Source organism: Pantherophis guttatus, chromosome 1 (genome assembly GCF_059756535.1).
Source record: "Pantherophis guttatus breed Tessera chromosome 1, ASM5975653v1, whole genome shotgun sequence".
NCBI classification, from domain to species: Eukaryota; Metazoa; Chordata; class Lepidosauria; order Squamata; family Colubridae; genus Pantherophis; species Pantherophis guttatus.
The window spans coordinates 129,815,044-129,835,829 of NC_142063.1; the positions used below are offsets into that span (position 1 = coordinate 129,815,044).

At 37.2% G+C, this 20,786-nt stretch overlaps 1 long non-coding RNA gene across 1 annotated transcript in view; it reads left to right on the plus strand.

Moving 5' to 3' along the window:
* The window catches only part of LOC117669351 (uncharacterized), a 50,406-nt gene extending 31,096 nt beyond the window's left edge, over window positions 1-19,310 (plus strand). The window contains exons 3-4 of the long non-coding RNA XR_004592415.2: window positions 9,867-10,031; window positions 15,496-19,310. This is a non-coding gene — a long non-coding RNA (uncharacterized LOC117669351). The remainder of the gene's footprint in view (window positions 1-9,866; window positions 10,032-15,495) is intronic.
* Window positions 19,311-20,786: the final 1,476 nt, after the last annotated feature.

A 20,786-nucleotide genomic window follows, 5' to 3' on the forward strand; every position in this document is an offset into this window, starting at 1 on the left:
ACATGTGTATAAAATAGTCAACTCCAGATATTCTCTTTAAAAGATCACCAAAAAGAGATTCAGGAAAAAACAGTATAGTCTATCCTTTCAGTAGGTATTAATTAGGAAGGAAGCAACTGATATACATTATTGAACAAAGCTCTTACTAGAATTCTTAAACTAGCCTGAGCATAATCTCTGTGTTTATCTGGATGCATACAAACATAAAAACATTTTTTTCTGGTTTGTGAAATAAAAATTGGCTGAGTACTGTTTTTCCATACTTGAACTGTGCCAAAGCTACATTATCCACTGTACTTCTATAGTACAGATAGATTGTTATCCTGTAATTTTTGCAGATGTAATCAGATACACTAATAATGGCAATGACAAATGCCAAATTGTGTATATTTTATATTACTCAGTGGGATATAGTGGAAGACTCGTTTAAGACGAGGCCTGTAAAGTAAATTGCCAATTCTAGAAACATCTGGAACATTCTAATATTGCTCCAGGATATTTCACCATCTTGTTGCACTATATGAACAAAATAAATACCTTTGTCCAAATTTTCATCAGGTGTAAGAACAGAGCTTGTCAGAAAGAGTGTTGACATTACTTAAAATACGAACAGCAAAAAAAAAAAAAACATAAACAAAAAAACAAAAAACTAAAGACAAAACTAGTTAGAAAGCATCCTGTTATTCAGTAATTAACATGTGTGAGGAATTTAACTGGAGAATAGATCATATATACGCTGGGAAATACTTGAATAGCAAAGGGCTTATAGTTCATGATCATAAAACTCAGGATGGAATTTGGGACTGATTTATAGCCTTCAATGAACCAAAAGGGTATTTGATTGTTTATTCTTTATATTCACTTGGTGTCCAGATAGGCTAACTTTTTCAGTTTTCATAAGAAATACTTTGTGGTGGCTTCTGTTGTTCATTCTCACATGATTATAACCAGATGGTAAAATATTATTTTCCTTAGGTTAAAGGTACTCAAAGGCAGCAGTTCATACTAACTTAATCTGAGGCTGATGGAGTGGTTTGTATCATTGGAGACATCTAGATTGAATTATCATAGCACCTTATTTTATGTGGTATTTCTTCTCTTTGTCTCTCTCTCTCTCTCTCTGTCTGTCTGTGTGTATGTGTATATATGTATACCCACTCACTCACACACACACACATATAATTTTTTTTTCTTTATATAAAATACAACTAGAAATAAAGACAATGGAAAAATTGGAAAGGAAAGGGAATAGAGGGGATAAAGTGAGGGAAGGGAAAAGAAAAATCAGGGACTTCTTATTTTTTTCGATGCAGTAAGATATATAATAAAGTTATAGTATCACATTTTAGTTATGCAATAACCGGCTTAATTGTCAAAACCCAGAGTCACAATTTAATTTTTTTCCTCTTAAATTCAGAAAGTCCAGAAGCGGTTTCCAAATAATCACAAAAATATTTACATTCTTGTCCCTAATTAATGCAGTCAGCTTTGCCATCATGTTTTCAATCCATTGCTGATTAATGTTTCTTTCCATTTCTGGGTATATAGAAATCTTGCAGCCTTCAATACATACAGCAGCAAAATTCCATCCCCACTCCCCATTTCTTTATCTAATAGTCCTAAAAGAAAACTTTCCACAGTAAGAAACTTTTAAAAAGTTTCTGAATTAAACCATGGCTCTGTACCCAATATTTCTTTGCTTTGTCACATGTCCATCACATGTGATATAAAGTACCCTCCTTATACTTACTTTCCAACAAAAGTTGAAGCACCCGTATACATCTTTGATAGTTTATCTGACATCAAATACCAGTGATATTTCTTCTCAAATTCCTTGGGTCACGTTAAATCATAGAATAGCCAACACAAATGACTGCCACTTACAATATATTATTAAATTGCAGGCTCAATCGGCATGCATAAATAATTTTACTCATGTCTATTTCTTCCACATATCTAGCCGATGACCTACTCTGGGCAATCTCCATTTGAACAAATCTTGCTCTTAATCCAGTATTTCTTGATTGAACATCACAATCCACAGTTGCCTCTAAATGAGATGGGTGGCACACAAATCTACTGAACAAATTAAACAACGAAAAAAATACATGTAAAATATTTATTTTCATAACTTCAGTGAATTGAGGGTGGTGGTGGGGAAACAGAACTCCTCTGTTTCCTCTGACTTCTGTTCCATCTACGGTTGTGAAGCAGGGTTTTATCTCGCCAGTTTGGTAGTCCACTTGGGGGATTGAGGCAGGGGTGAAATTCAAAATTTTCCCCTACCAGTTCTGTGGACATGGTTTGGTGGACGTGGCAGGAGAAGGACACTGCAAAATCTCCATTCCCACCCCACTCTGGGGCCAGCCAGAGGTCGTATTTGCCAGTTCTCTGAACTACTCAAAATTTCAGCTACCAGTTCTCCAGAACTTGTTAGAACTTGCTGGATTTCATCCCTGAATTGAGGGGTAAGGGTTAAGAGGCAGTGTACCTGTGACACAATGCAGGGGAAACCTCTCCCCCTCTGTCTCTGAAAATGTCCAAATGAAAGTAGATGGAGTTACTTTTTTCTAAAATGTCCTAGTCCTTTAATCTTATTCTGCCACCAAATTGAACTGGCTGCAGGTGGTTTGTTGCGCCCTACTGATAGGCTGAAACTAAATTAAAACTTGAAAGCATTTCAATTTGAATTGGTTTTCCTTCAAATCGGAAATCATGAACTCCAATTGAATTGTGCTCACTCGAAATATTAACGTTCCAATTCAAATCTAATCAAGGCTGGTTAGCATAGGCCTATTAGGTATAGTCTCTCTCTGTCTCATTTTCCCTTTCCCTCTCCCCCAGTTGTGTGTGTGTGTGTGTGTGTGTGTGTGTGTGTGTGTGTGTGTGTTTATAATTCACTCTTAACTCCTGGTTACTATATGGACAAGATTGTAAAGTTTCCTTAGTAATATTTTTGGAACTGACAAATAATTTTAAAATGTATTCATTGCATTTATGTTGGAGAAGCAATGAAGTTAAAGGTTTTATTAAATATATTATTATATTTGGGTAAGAAGTAATTATATGCATTAACTCAACTTTGAGATTTAATATTCTCAGTTCTGAACAAATTAAATGAATTTATAGCTAAAAGGTTTCGTGTTCAGCATTGTACAGATACATATATGGCTCCAACTATTCAGTAATTTGTAGAATTAATATAGGTCAGCTATCAATGACTGTAACAAAACATGGCTCCAGTTTATTGTTGTCTGTTGTTTCCTTTTTCAGCTTTTTTCCCTTTTATAACTTATGTACTTTTATTTTTCCTTTGTTTTTTGTACTTAGTTAATTAAAAAGAAATCTTTAAAAAACCACATTTGTTGAAGTGGTTTGTCACTGCCTTCTTTCAAGAGCTGAGATGTCAAGACTGGCCCAGATTCACCCAGCTGGCTTTCATACCTAAGAATAGACTAGAACTTGGGTATCCCTGCTGTTAGTCTGGTGCCTTAGGACTAGACCACATTGGCTCTCACTTGAGACATTAAACGTGTCCAAAACAAATAATATGGTTTTGTATTAATGTAGAGAAAGAAAGGAAGGAAGGAAGGAAGGAAGGAAGGAAGGAAGGAAGGAAGGAAGGAAAGAAAGAAAGAAAGAAAGAAAGAAAGAAAGAAAGAAAGAAAGAAAGAAAGAAAGATCCTTCACATTTCTTGTTGGTGATTGTGCTTTTCTGTTCACACACACTGCCTCTTTTCTCTCTCATTTCACTGTAGCTGTGTAGCTTGGCTGCATAATACTATGGTAGTTTTTTATTGCCAAGCCACTTTTTGGCACTGGAGGGAGTTTAAACATTGCTTTGTGGTTTGGCTTTGGGATTTGCTATAGCAAAACCAGAGATTAAAGGAACAAAAAATGTAATTTACCCTACTTGATTACCTTGTCCAACTGACTTCTCTTAAATATGACTTGTAGGTGATCCAGTGTACAGTAATGCATATGTGAGTCTGGTTTGTTATCTCAGGGATTTGCATGTTGTAGCTTTCTGCTGGGGAACATAGCTATTGCTTCTTTGTTTATTTAATCTCTAAATATATTCAAAATAACCTTTTGGCTTAGATAATGTCATGGTATCTGTCAGCAGCTATACAGGGAAATACACATACATGCACACACCCATAAAGGATCAGTGCAAAATTCGCAGATTAGAGCTCTTCTTCCATTTAATCTGTTCAGCACACTTCTTTCCAGATTCTTGAAAGTTTTTGAAATTAAATATTAGAAACAGCTTTGCTTCAAAATGGGGAAATGAGACACTCAACACCACCAGATTTAATATTATTTTTGTCTCCCGTTGGCTGCACTCCTTATCCATGGAAGATCTTTTGGCCAGAAGGAACAAATCATATTGAATTAGTATTGAAAGGGTTGAAGCAAGAAAAGCATCAACAAAGAAACAATAAACAACAAGATAGAATATTTGAGGCATTTCAAGAATTTACCACAGAGAAGGAAATGACATTTCTGATCAGGTTTGAAACACTGATCACAAATATTGCACACAAATGTAAGCCATGTTTTAAGAACAAATTTGGAGGGCGAAGGGACATTTGGATCCTATTTAGATCTAGTTATCACAATATGTGAATAATATTTTTTATTATGTTAGTACATTATGAATATCTTTCTCTGGAGCATGAGCAACAGTATAATTCACCCATGCAACAACTTAAAAATATCCTTTTAAGAATCACTTTAAAAAAAAAAACTCAAAGTAGTTTACAAAATTATAAAACAAATAACATCACAAGACATGAGTTCTATTACATCTAATACTGGCTGATGAAATCTGCCTGGAGTCCAACCAGAGTTTCTATGCAGTTATTATTAATATCTAATCAGATATTACAGCCTCTCCCCAAACCAACAGAAATCATAATGTATTAAGGATTGTTCTGGCATAAGATATTTCCAGATATTTGAAGTTTTTCCAAGGTGCTGGTTTAAAAGAGCTTCTCTCCAATTTTCAATAAACTAGTTGTTATCCTCAAATCTGTTGAAATCAAGGATTACCACATGTTTTAAATAATAGCTGGAATTTGATGGAGCTAAAAAGCTATTTGAATTGATTTATAGGATTGGTTCTCCATCAACATTAGCCAATATTTATTCAACATGCTAGTTCGGTTTTCTATGGAAACTGGGAGCTTCAAGCTAGCATTTCTATAGGTTGATAAGTAGTCAATCAACCAACAGCTTTAAGAAGAGATTATCTCAAATGAAAGCAGTGTTGAAAAGCTTTTTAAAGTAAGATATTAAAAAATAATTCTATTTGAGAGCACATATAATCTCACATTACAATATCTGGTAACTAACTGTTTGATAGTAAATGTGAGTCAGGTTCAATCTAGGTTAATACCTATTTGTGACTGTTCAGAATCATCCATGGAGTAGTCTATTATTAAACAAAGTGTGCCATTTTGTACAGCTTTATTCTGAAAACCATTCAGACCTTGCTAGAGAGATTTGAAAGACAATTTGATTTTGCTTGGCTATTGTCAGCTAAGTGTTTTCCATTAATTTTATTACTGTCCTACTAATGAAGACAGATGTCGGATGGCAACCAGTTTATCCAGATATAAGATATTATTTGACTACCCAATTTATTAGTGAAAGTGATTCATTGCACTGACAATAGGGAAAAACAGATGACTTAAAATTTATGATGAGGTAATTTTGTATCTTTCAGGCATGGTAATGAATCACTATTTTCCCGCCCTCTTTTGACCTAATTTTCAAAATTGTATACTTGGATTTAATATTAGGATGTAGATGATGTCTATTAATCTTACAATTATTTTACCAGGTTATAGGCAGGCATCAATCTCAGAGTGAAGAAAATAAAATGCAGATGTAACTTTGAGATCTACGTAGATAATTATAGTGCAGAATTCATTTTTACCATTCAATGTATTAATTTGTAGTTAATAAGCACACTTTGACAATTGAGTGGACTGTATTCTAATTTAAAAAAACAAACAAGAAATGATCCCATTAGTTAATACTTGCAACATGGCAAGTTACAATATTAATAAGCAGTAGTTCTTCATCTTAGCATATGTCCTGATTAGTTGAAGATTCTCCTTATTTTGCCCTCTGCTCACCTAGATCTTATAGTCAGGTTTATTAATGTGTGATGTGACAAGTGTAGGTGTGAATCCCAAAGGTGCTTTTTCAAGAGGCAACTGGACTTTCTGGTTTTTCTTTGAAGATGTTTCACTTCTCATCCAAGAAGCTTCTTCAGCTGAAGAAAAGAGCTGAAGAAGCTTCTTGGATGAGAAGTGAAACATCTTCAAAGAAAAACCAGAAAGTCCAATTGCCTCTTGAAAAAGCACCTTTGGGACAACCATGACGAGGATGACTGAGAATCTCCATAGAGACATGTAGGTGTGAGTGTGTTTTTCAAGCAGATTGTTGCAGAGCTGGATACTGATTTGTGCTGAGAGGAAGTGACTGGCCCAAGATCATATAGCTGGCTTTCATGTCTAAGGGAAGACTAGAACCTAGGTCTCTCTGCTCCAGATCTAGCACTCTGATTCTCGCTGTTAACAAATAGTATTGATAAATATTAAATGAGAGACATAAGAGGCATTGGCAAGTAGGTGGCCTTAAAAAGATTGAAATAAATAAGTATCCGAATTTATTATAGTTATGTAATTTGCAGAAAAGGTAGAATTCTGAGGATGATTCAAAAATCTTAGGGCTATGAAATCAAAATCCTAATATGTGCATAGAGCAGCAGGTTTGGAGAGGTTTGTCATCAAAGTGAAATTGTTGTCGCGTACACCCCACCCCATTTTCTCCTGCATACAGAAGGAGTATTGTAGGGAGATTGTATAGGTTGGTGATTAAGAAGGACAAGTGATGGAAGAAGTTTAAGTCTTCATGGTTTGAGTAAACACATCCAATCTGCTCTGTTCAATAATATTATATTATTTATATTGCAAGATATTATACAAAATCCCAGTACCGGCTTATCTTAAAAGCCCAAACTATAGGGAACACTGTGCCACATGTAGTTCTTTGGATTATTCCTTTTGTTTAAATGCAGCTGTTGATTGAAACAGCAGACCCATACTAGAAGGCCAGGTTACTTAATTCTTTTTACTTGCCTGTCTTTTCTAATGAAAAGATGTATTTCTCTCTCTCTTTCTTCCTCTCTCCCTCCCTCCTTCCATCTCCCTCCCTCCCTCCCTCCCTCCCTCCCTCCTTCCATCTCTCTCTCTCTCTCTCTCTCTCTCTCTCTCTCTCTCCTATCAGCCCCCACCTCCCCATTTTCTTTCTAGAAGTAGAAAGCCAGACAGGAATAGATTGTCGGGGGAAGTGGAAGGAAGATTATTAACTGCTCCATCTACATTGGCATCCCACATTTGAGTGAGGTGTGTGCATTTGTATGTGTTTGAGAGGCAGATCTTGAACAAAGCCTGAAATTTCAGCTTGCTGAAAGCATGGAATGTTGTTTGGCAGTATGTAATATATTTAACAGTATTTACTTTTAAGCTCATGTATAGTTAGCTGAACATATCACAATTTTACCACAATTACAAATGCCGCTATGATTTGACATTAGGCATGCCATCAAATTGTAAAATGTGCTTGGCAGACAATTTTAATAGATATTTCTGCATATTTACAGTATTTTCTTTCCTTCCTTCCTTCCTTCCTTCCTTCCTTCCTTCCTTCCTTCCTTCCTTCCTTCCTTCCTTCCTTCCTTCCTTCCTCCTCCCTCCCTCCCTCCCTCCCTCCCTCCCTCCCTCCCTCCATGAATTTCAGAAGTTTGAAGAGAAGTCTATATAATTATGTTTTAGCCTGCTTTATCCTCCAGATTGTACATGGACCAAGGTATTTTATACAAATTTTATTTATTTATTTATTTTTAAAAACCATTTAAATTACAATGGTTTAAGTAGATTAATAATCAGAAATTATCCCACCCAACAAACTTATGAAGAAAAATTACCCTGCATTTTACTACCTTTATTCTTTTACATTAATGCAATTCAAGAATGAGACAAGAACCTTCCAATGAAATTTATGTGTGAAATCAGATACTTGTCTTATGACCACAATTGAGCCCAAAATTGCGAGATAGTTGTTAAGTGAGTCTTGCCCCATTTTATGACCTTTCTTGCCACAGTTGCTAAGTGAATCACTGAGGTTGTTAAGTTAGTAACATGGTTGTAAAATGAATCTGGCTTCCCCGTTGACTTTGCTTGTCAGAAGGTTCACAAAAGGAAATCACATGACTCCAGGACACTGCAACTGTCATAAATAGGAGCCATTTGCCAACCGTCCAAATTCTGATCATGTGACCACGAGGACGTTGGAACAGTCATAAGTGTGAAAAATGGCCATAAGTCACTTTTTCCGTGCTGTTGTAACTTCAATGAAGTCACCTAATGAAAGGTTGCATGGCAAAAGTTCAGAGATCCTTGTTAGATCAAGCACACAAACAGACCCATTGACCTGTAACCTAATCACTGCTTTCTCTAGTAAGAAAGCACAGGAGGATCAATTGGCTGCATTCCTAAGCAAACCCAACTCCTCTCCCTTTGAACTTGAATAGGAAGGGAGAAAAATCAGGAAGACTAGAAGGAAAAAGAGAAGGGAGGGACATATGTTCACCAGGGCTGAAGAAAAGAGTGCAGGTTTTTTTTTTTTTTTTTAGCTGGTATCAATTTTTAAGATGTGTGGTTTTGCAGATACACTGACAATACATAGAATACAGGAAGACTTAATGAGGAGGATGTAAAGATTCCATCAGCATGTCAACAGTTCCATTTAGTGACAAAATATAGACTTCAACCTAGAGGCGTCTAACAGTCTATGGTAATACCGCTACAACAGACCAAGATTTCATTGGGTTTAGCATACATTTGAACCTAAAGTCTTCTTAAATCCTACCCTCTCCACGCTGGCCCTGAGCTTTTCTCATCCCCAACTCTCCTGCACACGGAGTAGATGTATAAGTGTTGTCAGCAATAGTGCTGTAGGAAATATAAAAACATTTTGTACATTAAACCACCAGACTTTTCAAGATAGGCTCAGTTATAATAAAAGTTTCTATGCGAAACAACACAGCCCTTGTTTCTAAAAACTGAAGCAAAGTTGCCTTGTGGCTGCCCTTCAAGTTTCTCTTAAGGCCTCTTATTCATGGTCAGCAGCTAAACGAGGCTTTAGTTATCTCTGTGCATGTACAGACATTTCAGAATTGGCTTTTGTGCACCCTTAATCTTTAATAAGGAGGCACCATGGCTCAGCAGTTAAAGACAGTGATCTTGTCAGCTGGAAAGCTGACAGCCTGGGTTTGAGACCCAAGTGCAGCATGATGGGGTGAGCTCCCATTACTTGCCTCAGCTCCTGCCCACCATGCAAATGCAAGTAGATAAATAGATACCACTTCATTGTGAAGGTAACAGTGTTCCATGCACCTTAGTGGATAGTCATGCTGGTCACATGATCATGGAAATGTCTTCAGATAATGCTAGCTCCCTCAGCTAAGAAACGGATATGAGCACTGCCCCTAGAGTTGGACACAACTGGACAAAGGAAACCTTTACATTTAATTATTAATATAATAATTGTAAATGCTTATATCTGAATCTAATCATAGTGTGACCATCACATGACATAAATGATTAAAGCAGTATAGTATTAAGATGTTGACCTTTCAAAACATGGTTCCTTCCCAATGATGCAGCTGCTTAAATTTCTCTTTAATGCCATCTTGGAAAGAATTTGCCTCAGTGATTTGCACAGAATCGTATGGTTTTTTGGATGAGATCCATTCCATTCTTCCCGGGAACCTTATATTTCATTTACAGACATGATTATCTACTGAATCAGAAGAGATGACTTCATTGAACTGCCTATCCACAATGACATCAAAATCAGGGAAGTTTACAACTAATTCTCGTCTCATCAGCATGCAAGAGCAATTTAATGTGCACACTTCAAACTGAATTGCTTTGCAGGAAAGAGAACACACGGTTAGTATACTATCTATTCTAATTTTGCAATATGCATTGGGTAACAGTATTTGCATCAAGTCTTAGCTATGATGATTAAAAATAGTTTAGTTTTTACTCACAACCCATATCTCAGATGTTTGTTTTTTTAAATACCTCATGAAAGGAAAAGATTTTGAGAACTCGAGCAATTTTCCTAACCTTGGATTCTTACTTTTTGGCCTTATTGCTGGTTTGAAATCTTACTTGTCTATTTATCTTGCCATAGCCCATGAAACAAAAATTAAAAACTACTTATTATTAACCTTGGCACTTACTAGAGAATAAGGATTTTTGGATTTTTGTCTCTCTGTTTTACAAAAATGATCTCGCCTTCGCTGGCATCTAAGCTGGCCTTAAATCAAAGCAGCCCCCTTTTCTATATTCTCTTTGCTCCCTGCTGCTCTGACAGGATGCCGGTAGCCTTTCTCAGTGCTACTGATCACCGCCTGATATTATTCTGGCCCTATTGTCCGTATCACTGGTCCACTGAAAGTGCTTGGCACTCCCAACAGCCCACCTCTATCTGAAAGGAGCACATTGCTTTTCTTTGTTGCGGCAGTTCCTCCTGCAGAAATGATACTTATCCCGCTCAGGCATATTGGCTACTTTAAATCTCTTTTCCTAAGGGACACTGGCTTTATAGTCACGCAACCTGTTTAGGTAGAATGGCTGTCAGCATATTTCTGAAGTGCCTTTTAATTTGGTTGCTTAAAAATGATCTGTGCAAGAGCCTTGGAAAATGACTCCTCACTAAGGCTACAATGAATAGAAACGGAACTGTAGGATAGTGGCAGAGTGCATGCTTTCCAGGCAAATAAAACTGGTTTCCCCCACTGTGATTTCTGCAGCAGGAGTGGGAAGATTCTTGGATATCCTGGAGAGACAGCTATTAATTAGTGCAAACCAGGAATAGACAGCCTGGTTCTTCCTTATGGTTTTAAACTACAACACCCACCTTTCCTTACTAGGAAGATGGAAAGAAGAATAGGGAAGCTGAGGTTCAAAACATATGAGGTTCAAAGCTTCAGATTTTCTATCCCTAATATAATTAGAATGGAAGTGGAGAGCTAACTGTCTCACCTGGCATGATCAGGGCTATGTTAATTCAAATTTGTTTTAAAAGGGCTATGTTCAATCCAGGCAGAGAATTAAAATAACACTATTCATAGTAGGTGAGTTCAGAGGTGGCCCCGTGCATAGGCTAAATCTGCCTTTAGTCACAGATACATGTGGTGGCCATGCTGCACATGCACTGTGCAGGAAAATGAGATTTATTCTGCATGCAAAAGTAGTCAGGATTCCCCTCAAGATGGAGAAAGTCAAGAGGCCTCTAGTAAAGGGAGGTCTGCAAGGGTTGCATGCAATGATTCCAGAGGACAAGGGGAACCTATGCATTTCTGTGGCTTTTTCCATGCTCTCTGTTTGTCTGCAAACAAGAGGTGTGACTTATGCTCCCTATTCTTTCAATACATTGCCTTGATTCTGCCAGCATTATTTTCCTCCTGTTCCAAAACTTCCTTTGTGCTCATGTGTACCTTGGCAATCCCAAACTGCATCACAACCTCACTGGGAAAAATTAGAGGCATTCCATAAACACTGGATCCAAGAGCAACAAGGGCAAATTGGACAGATGGCATTGAAAAGGGAGGAAAAGCAGGATTGTAGCCTGCAAAAGAACTGCTGAGAAAAGAAAACAACAAAAACAGGGAGATGAATGTTGATATGACAACATATTAAAAAAAAAAGAGCAATTAGCCTTGGCTCAGATTTAGATTTTAATCAGCTCTCCTTCCAGGTTTTAATTCCCCAACTCCAACACACATTCCTTCTAAGCTTGAAATATATTTAGAAAGCTTTTCACATTCTGCAACATCTTTCAACTACTTTTCAACCTCTCCTACAAGTTGAATGAGAATTGGAACAAGTGATGGCGATCATCTGCACAGCCAACCTTTGCTGACATAGCCAAAGAGCCTGGGTTTAACTAAGAACCTGCTTAAGTAGAGCTTTTAAAGACTGATTGATTTAGTAACTTGATACATTTCAATACTTACACCCCAGGAATTATATCCTGGTATAACCCAGCTAAAGACTGTTGGATTGTAAGGAGACTGGATATGGTTTTTCACTCATCTCCATATTAAGCATAAAATATCCTTTTTCCATTTGTATGTTTGATGTATACAAATAATTTGTTCTTGCTTCTATGAGTGATATACTCTCACCCACTTTGCATAATTACTCCACCCACTGAGCTCTTGGCCCCCTTATATCCCCTTCCCAGATCCTTAATTTGAATAGTGAGGGACTGAATGCTTTGATTTGCAGGCTGAATTGGATTTTATCAGCTGTGATAATTTCTTGGTCATGAATTAAGCAGTTCCAGAGCTAGTGTCAGGAAATGTATGCACATTCAGGCATCTAGCTAGTGTATCATTCAAGAAGCACTTTCATGCATGTGCAAATTCAGATCTAACGTTTGGATCTGTTTGCATGAATCTCTTACTCAATATAGTAAAAGATAATGGAAATTGTATCCTGTCTATAAAGTTGTGGACATAATTGATTTTTTTTCCCCCTTGGGCTTATCTGTATATGAAAAGATCAACCCCCCCCTTGTCCTCTTCTAATACTTGGTCACATATGCACAACACTGCTGTGCCTGTTACTTTTAACAGGAAACTGACAAGACTTTCCTATCCATGGCTTGTCTCCAAGCCTTTGAACTGTAATTTCACTGTCAGTATCAAAGTAGATTATCAGTAATGGTCAAGCAGAATTTGGAAAGGCCTGAACAGAACTGTTTTACTCCAACTTAATTTTCCCTGACCTTCTTGTTCTACCAGCATTGAATATTTATGCAGTTCTTTATTTATTTATTTATTTAATTTTTATACCGCCCTTCTCTTGAGGGACTCAGGGCGGTGAACAGTTAACATAACATACATATAAAATGTGAATATAAGATGATTAAGCCAATTTGGCTCATCGGTTAAGAATTTTCGGCATAAAGATTTAGAACAATGAAGAGATTTATGCCAGCCCAGCTTGGTGAAAGAGAAAGGTCTTAAGTGCGTGACGGAAAGTACGAAGATCTGGGATCATTCGTATCCCTGGGGGTAACCTGTTCCAAAGGGTAGGTACCCCCACAGAAAAGGCTCTTTCTCTGGGAACCACCAGTCAACATTGTTTTAATGACCGCACCCTAAGGAGGCCCACCCTGTGGGAGCGTGCTGGTTGGTGGGAGGTTATCGGTTGCAGAAGGTGGTCTCGTAGGTATCCAGGTCCTAGGCCATGGAGCACTTTAAAGGTAAGAACCAACACCTTGAAGCGCACCCGGAAGACCACCAGGAGCCAGTGCAGCTCACGTAGGAGGGGTGTTATATGTGAGCGCCAGTCTCTCCCAATATCACCCGCGCGGCCATATTCTGGACCAGTTGGAGCCTCCGAGTGCTCTTCAAGGGGAGCCCCATGTAGAGAGCATTACAGTAGTCTAGACGGGAAGTGATTAATTTAAAAATTAAGGCCTTTTAGACTGATATGGTAGTAGAAAAGCAGGCTGCAAATGTCAATCTATGTCTTTTATAATACCTTTTGAGAAGTTCATCTGGGATCATTTAACTAGAAACTCTCTTGCTCAGTATTTTCTGTTTGTTTGCCAAAGGTAAGTATAATGAGCTGGATACCACACAAACACCGAAGTCTTTATCCTGTTGCCAAATTTTTTCAGATTCATGGAATCCTGCTCTGTCTTCTTCTCTCCTCTCTCCATCCTTTCAAAGTGGGTTACTTTTCAAAAATTGAAACTTTGGGCAAATCAGAGCTTGGTTATTCTCCACCTGCTTTGAACTGTTCCTATTCCTTTCCCTCAAAATCTCTCTTTGCTTTCTTGGCTGTGAGACATTCCTCTTCCTGCCAGGTGTGAAGAGCCAAGTGTTTGTAAGTGACAAATTAAAACAGTGAATAAATTTGGAAGACCAATATTTTAAGGTAACAAGAATAAAAAGTTGGAAAAATAGAGGAAAAGTCGTAGGGCTAGTTAGAAGAGAGTTTAAGCAAATTGTTTTTTGAAACTATATTTTTGCTACTCCTACTGATGTCAAAAAATGTATTTATTGATAATGGTCAAGCAAAGAGTTCTTAATACATTGTATGTATTTATTGGCTCAGTATTGTAATAAAATCTGTATCATTTCAAATATTTGTGTAAATGAACTTTATCAATAGGTATATATAATGGACTGTACTCTCTGTGCCTCTTAATCTCTTTGTTTAAGAAATACATCTCCCACTTTCATTTCTCTTCCTGTCCCTTTTAAAAATCCATTCTACCCCATTTCTCCTCCCCTCCAAAAAAGGCTGGTTTAAAATTTAAATATAATATGTATTCCTGGTATTATGCCTCTTAATATATTCATTTCTGCACATCTTCTCTTTTAAGCATTTTTCACAAATTTACCTTATAAAATAAAATTAATTAATATGAATGCTTGTCTGAAGAATTCCATTTTAAAACATCATGCAAATATTGATATGTTCTGTAATTGCATTTTGTGTTAAGTAGAAATGCATGTGATAGATTCATGATAAAATGGAAAAAATATTTTCCCCTTCCTTCCTTCCTTCCTTCCTTCCTTCCTTCCTTCCTTCCTTCCTTCCTTCCTTCCTTCCTTCCTTCAGCATTTCCCAACTGAATACCTTACAAATCATTGGACAACAGCATTGAGAGTTGCACTGGAAATTATGGGAATTGCAATCCAACATCTTGGAAATTGCAAAATGAAATCCATTTATCTGTATTCTGCCAAGTGAGGACATTTAAAAGTAGAATATGTAATTGGGCACTCACTATGAGAAATGCAATTTGTATGTACTTATTTATAATGAATAGGCTAATTTGTGAAGAAGTCTAAAAGCCCAGCTTGAAACAATATTGGGAGGAGGGGTTGCATGCAAGTTTATGTTCCTTCCGTATTTTCACCCTCCATATGTGCATAATGCTTACCTGGCTGCAGTTTCTCATGCTATCATCCTGCCATAAGTGTTCAGCAGACAACTTTTCTACCATCCATGGGTAACCCCAAAATTAAAGCAACAAGGAAATGCCTTTCAGAGTAAATTCCAGCTGGAGTCAATGGCTTTTGCAGTTTGGTTAAATCTAGCACTTTGGCAGCTGCACAGTTAATGCATCACAATAACAGATCTTAAACTATGTGAGAAGGTGAGAAACAGGCCACCGACAAGTGCCACTGTCAGTGCAGACGAGTAAAACAAATGCAAACCCAAAAATAGGAGCTGCTCCATGTTCTCCTGATCCTCAGTTTCTGTATCACTTTCTTAGTTCTTTTCAAGGACAGATAAAAATACAGATTAGAACAGGAATTTTTCTTTACACCAGGACAGGAGATTTGCATAGAAATGTAATGTATCCCTCTTATTTTAGAGATCATCATTCCAGAGATACTGCTGTTGAAGTCTGATCCTGGAATTATCTTTCTGTCTGCTGAATCCTGCTGGATCCCTCCAAAACTCCGAGCAACACCATCTTTTTTGAGATGGCAATAGATCCCTTCTCATTCTGCTTTCGCAAAGGATGACAATATCCATCTTTTCAACATATCCGTTCAGTTTTATTTATTTTAATCGCGGCTTTCCATTTGAGGTTACCAAGCAGAAACTTTTCTTGGAAATCTGGTGTCACTCATAATTCAGAACCTTCTTCTGCTTGTACTAACATTTATGGACCACTTTCTTTTTCCCTCCCCTGACTTAGAACCAGAAAAAGGCCATCTCAGTTACCTCCCTACAATCCAGAAATATGCACATTAGCAGACGTTGACCAAGAAACCTAATATAGTGGACACTACAGTACACACTGGAACTTGGGCCATGTTGCCCAATTCCTGAGTGACATTTCTATCCAGTTCCTGCCACTGTTAATCCCAATCCCATCATAACACTATCAGCATGAAAATATTTTATAAGGAATACAGGTATATCTATATTGCAGGGAAACTGCTTTTTAGTTAATATTATCAGTGAATTGGGAAAAATTCACCGTAGGTGACTCCCAATAAATAGAACGGGTCATAATTCACAATTAGGTCAGCTTGATTTATTACAGTTAGCTAAGAGAGAAATATTGGCTGTGATGTTATACACTGATATCAAAAGGAAAGAATGTAGATTTCTCAGTACTATTCCCCCTTCACAAAATGTCACTGGACGCTATCAGCAATGTCGAATGTCTATTTTTATTTATGATATTTATATCCTACTTTAAAATGACGCACCTCACATCAGTATAAATCATGGATGTATAGCTAGGAGTCCAGGGCTACAAATTACCTCTCTTTTGTTCAATTTTAGTCCTACACTTTATTTTGGTAATTAACTTAAAGTCAGTAGTCTTACTAAATAAGGCAGAAGAATTTGGGAGGTAGGGAAATCAGTCTACAAATAAAAGTGAACAGGATTTAAGAAGCCCATGATTTCAATCCATTTTCTCATGGATATCTTTGGGTCCATTCCACAAATTCTCTCTATTACCCTTAATTCTAAGAGTTGTCCACCATCCCCTTTGATATAATATAAAGCTTTGTGGTCAACATGCTTTATCTATGACATTTATTTCTCTTCCTATAAAATCTGCTCAGCTCAGAAAGCCAGTAGAGAAGATTTGTTAACGTCCCCACCATGCAGTGAGACAGGACCAAGATACAAGCCTATGAAAGTAGGTCTCCCTGGGAATAAAATCTACATCCTTGTTATTAACGTTTAGAAAACAGTTAAAAATCTGGTTATTTAAGCAGGCATTTGGGAATTAGAGCTGTGTGAATTAAATACCCGGAAGGTGTATGGTGCTATTAGTTATTATGCATTTATGAATAATTGAAATGAATATTTTAGATAGATTGCATTGTATTATTATTTTTTGTTATTTTTTATGTGTTTCATTACACTTGTGAGCCTTTTAGAGTCCCCCAACAAAATGAATACATCTTACAACTTTCCCAGTTGATTAAAAAAAAAAAATGCTTAAAACTCAAGTTCTTACATTGAACCAGTGGTCTCAAAGCATCTCTCAAGCCATATTTATATATGCATGCAGGTCAGAAAGGAAGAAGCCTGAAAGCCATTTGACGCACAGTGTCACTTCTCTATTGATAGCTAAAACTATTTTGCATCTGCTGAGTCACAGTATACTTCGATTTCAACACAATCTTTCTTCACCCGGTGTTTAGATTCCACTTAAGTGTGCCAATGCATCATAGCATGGCTACATGTTACAAGTGAGCATGAGATAGAGATTCTTTAGATACTTCCTATCACCTTAACAGGTGGACATACTTGAAGCACTGAGCTACAGTTAGACTTCCCTTTTGGGACTTATTCAAAGCGGCATTGACTGGTCATGGAAAGCCATAAATCACGATATGAGATCCCATGGTATTTTTGTAAATGATACCAGAGATTAATGTTTTGTTTTGGAACATGTCAGATTTATTCATATTAAGCGAATTGATAAAATTAGACAGGGAAAGGAGTATGGTGGCATCTCTAGATACCAAGTTGCTTACTTATTCCTTAACTTGGTGACTCTTCGATCTGATTCATAAAGAATGTTCTTAAGTTGTTAATGCTTAATGGGAATGGAACAAAGGCTGTTGCAGCCAGAGATTATACAAAAGCACATATTAAATACCACAGATTTCTTGACACCCCCACCCCCTCCAAAATGAGGTTGACAATGCTTCCTAAAGGGCAATGCCTAATAACACAATGCAGCATGGTAATGTAGTGTAAGAGAATACGCAGCTTAGTACGCACTATAAATGAGGAGTTTTCAGTGATGATGATGGAGCCATACACATTAGCATCAGACTGAGCAGGACTTTTAAAAGCCCTTCTGTCTCCCTGTGTTTTCTTAATATTGCAGAGGGCTATTAAGCATATATTGAAAAGAGCTAGAAGTGGACCCAATTGTAATTTATAATAAGCTAATCAAGTACCAATAAAGAACACTGTGCAAAGATGCTAATAAAGTTTCAAACACAACAATGTGCCATTGTTTAAAGCAATTGCCCAGCTTTTAACCCTATTGCAGTGATGATTCCCAGCAGGTTGCTGTTCTCTGCGGGTGTTCCCTGCAAATCATTTGGACAGCAAAGACCATGAAATTAATCCAGAGCCCCCCCAAAAAGGATGAATCTACTTGGTGCCCTTCACAGCCATATGTGCAGGCTACATCAAACCTTGCATTTGTTTTGCTACCATGGAATGACAAAAATGTCCTTGTCAGATGGGTGGACATGAGGTGTTCAGGTGCATACATAAAAGCAAAGCAAGCTGTTTGTACTTTTAACCGGCCAGGAAGGGATTTGGGGCTTTTGATTGCATCAAATGCTCCTTAGCATATATTGCCAGATTTAAAAAAACAAAACAAAACAACACAAAACAAATAGAACATTCTGTAAACTTTGTGCAAAATCAATCCTTAATCCACTGCTTTCCTTCCCTCCTTTGGATGCTCACATTGTTTTTTTCTAATACCATGCAGGAGTCCTCAGATGCTAACATTAGGTTTTGCAGTAGAAAAGTGGGTGCAAACTTAAAACACATGTACTGCTTAAAAATAAGTGAGGTGTGATTTGGCAAGCCTTTTACATTTCTGCAATGATTCGAAGGGAAAATCTACTCAGGAGAACTCTCTTGTGTGCCTGTGTGATCTGCATTTAACCCTCAGCCAGTGAGATCCCTTTGTAGAAATCTAATGGGGCAAAAGGTTATGTAGAGCTCATTACTGCAGACAGCTTTTAAATCAAAGTGATAATGTGCCTACTCCATGCAGCTGCTTGTTCTAAGGCCTTTTCAGCTGGCAAGATGTGGTAGCAAACTTAGGGAAGACAAATCACCTTTTGCGTTAGAGAAATGCAAAGCCCACAATCAATTAAGGAAGGCTTCATAAAGCTAGCTAAGTAGAAGAATTATTTATTGGGAAGACAAGTTGATAGGGATATATATGTATTTAGATTTATTTCAACAGTCTCTTTATGCAAGCCTGGAGTTTAGGATAATGATATAATGAAAATGATAAAGAATGCAAGGGGAATATAAACTATCCCAGTTTATATTAACTAGTTATTGATACAGGATATGATTCACTGATTTTTGGGGGCTTGTTTGACATGAAGTTGACTGATGACACAAGACGCTAAACTGTCTGGGGCCAATGGTTTTCCCAACCACCTTCTATAAAATTCTCTGATTTCTCAGGTTATTTGGCAAGTCTTCCATAGTGTGCTGTTCTCAGATGTGTGGGGACTGGAAATCCCTACCAAGCATAGCCAGATGTCAACCATGATGTCTGAAGAATTGGGGGAGACATTACCTCAATGCATCTAAAGGGCACCAGATTGGAAAGACTGCTTTATAGAATAGACTTTTCCTAGATATTAATTAATGCCTCAGGTCCTCATTGCCCCCATAGACCCCATGGAAAGGCTCTATCCTTTACACCAGGGGTGTCAAACTTGCATCGTCATGGCACCATCACATTACGTATCATGACCTTTTTTCCCCTTTCGCTAAACCGGGCATGGGTATGGCCAGCATGTGATGCTTCTGGCCTGCGGGCCACGAGTTTGACAGTCCTGCTCTAGACCATCAATTTAATAAACTACTGGCATGGTCCCTCTGCTTGAGTGGCAAAAGCCATTGAGACATAGGATGGGTTTTTCAGTACCTGTGCTCATAAAATCTTAGGACTATAGGCCAAGTCTCTCCACTTTTGTCAGTTAAGCAAGTGTTTTTAATTAAATGTTTTTCAATTGACACTGCTATTTGTATTGAAGATGTATGGCTCAGTGATTTTCTTTCCCTGTAGTATTTTGTATTTTTGTGCATACACATGCATAAAAATAATGTACACAAATGTATTAATTATGCATACACATGTGGGATAAAACATGGTGCCAGTTCAGATAAATAAAGCAAAACAAAACATTCCTACCCTTGATTATTTTCCTAGGGACTTGAGGAACAATAACTGTCAGGTCAGCCAGAAAACATTTAAAGAATCAACAAATGTGGATAAAATCAGAAGGTACTAGGAGATGACCACAGCCTCTGTGATTTAACACCAATTTAAGATAAACCCCTTGCAAAATAATTACGCTATCTGGAAAGCAGTTATTGTAAGGTCATAATATGCCCTCAGTGCATCATTGTTTTTCTGATTCTACCCATTACCTCATAGAATCAAATTCAAATCTTAGTTCACAGTCATAGTACATAAAATTATCTGCTACAATGTCCTACCAGCCAATGAATACTTCAGCTTCAACCAAAACAATACAAGAGCACACAATAGATACAAACTCATGGTAAACTGATCCAAACTAGACTGCAGAAAATACAACTTCAGTAACAGAATTGTCAATGCCTGGAATTCATTACCTGACTCTGTGGTTTCTTCCCCAAATCCCCAAAACTTTAACCTTAGACTGTCTACTGTAGACCTCACCCCATTCCTAAGAGGTCTGTAAGGGGTGTGCATAAGCACACCAGTATGCCTACCGTCCCTGTTCTAATGTTTTCTTTTATTCGTATCCTTTTCATGTATTTATAATTATGTTTACACTTGTATCTGTCATAAAATACATGCTTCATAATAATAATAATAATAATAATAATAATAATAATAATAATAATAATAATAATAATAATAATAAT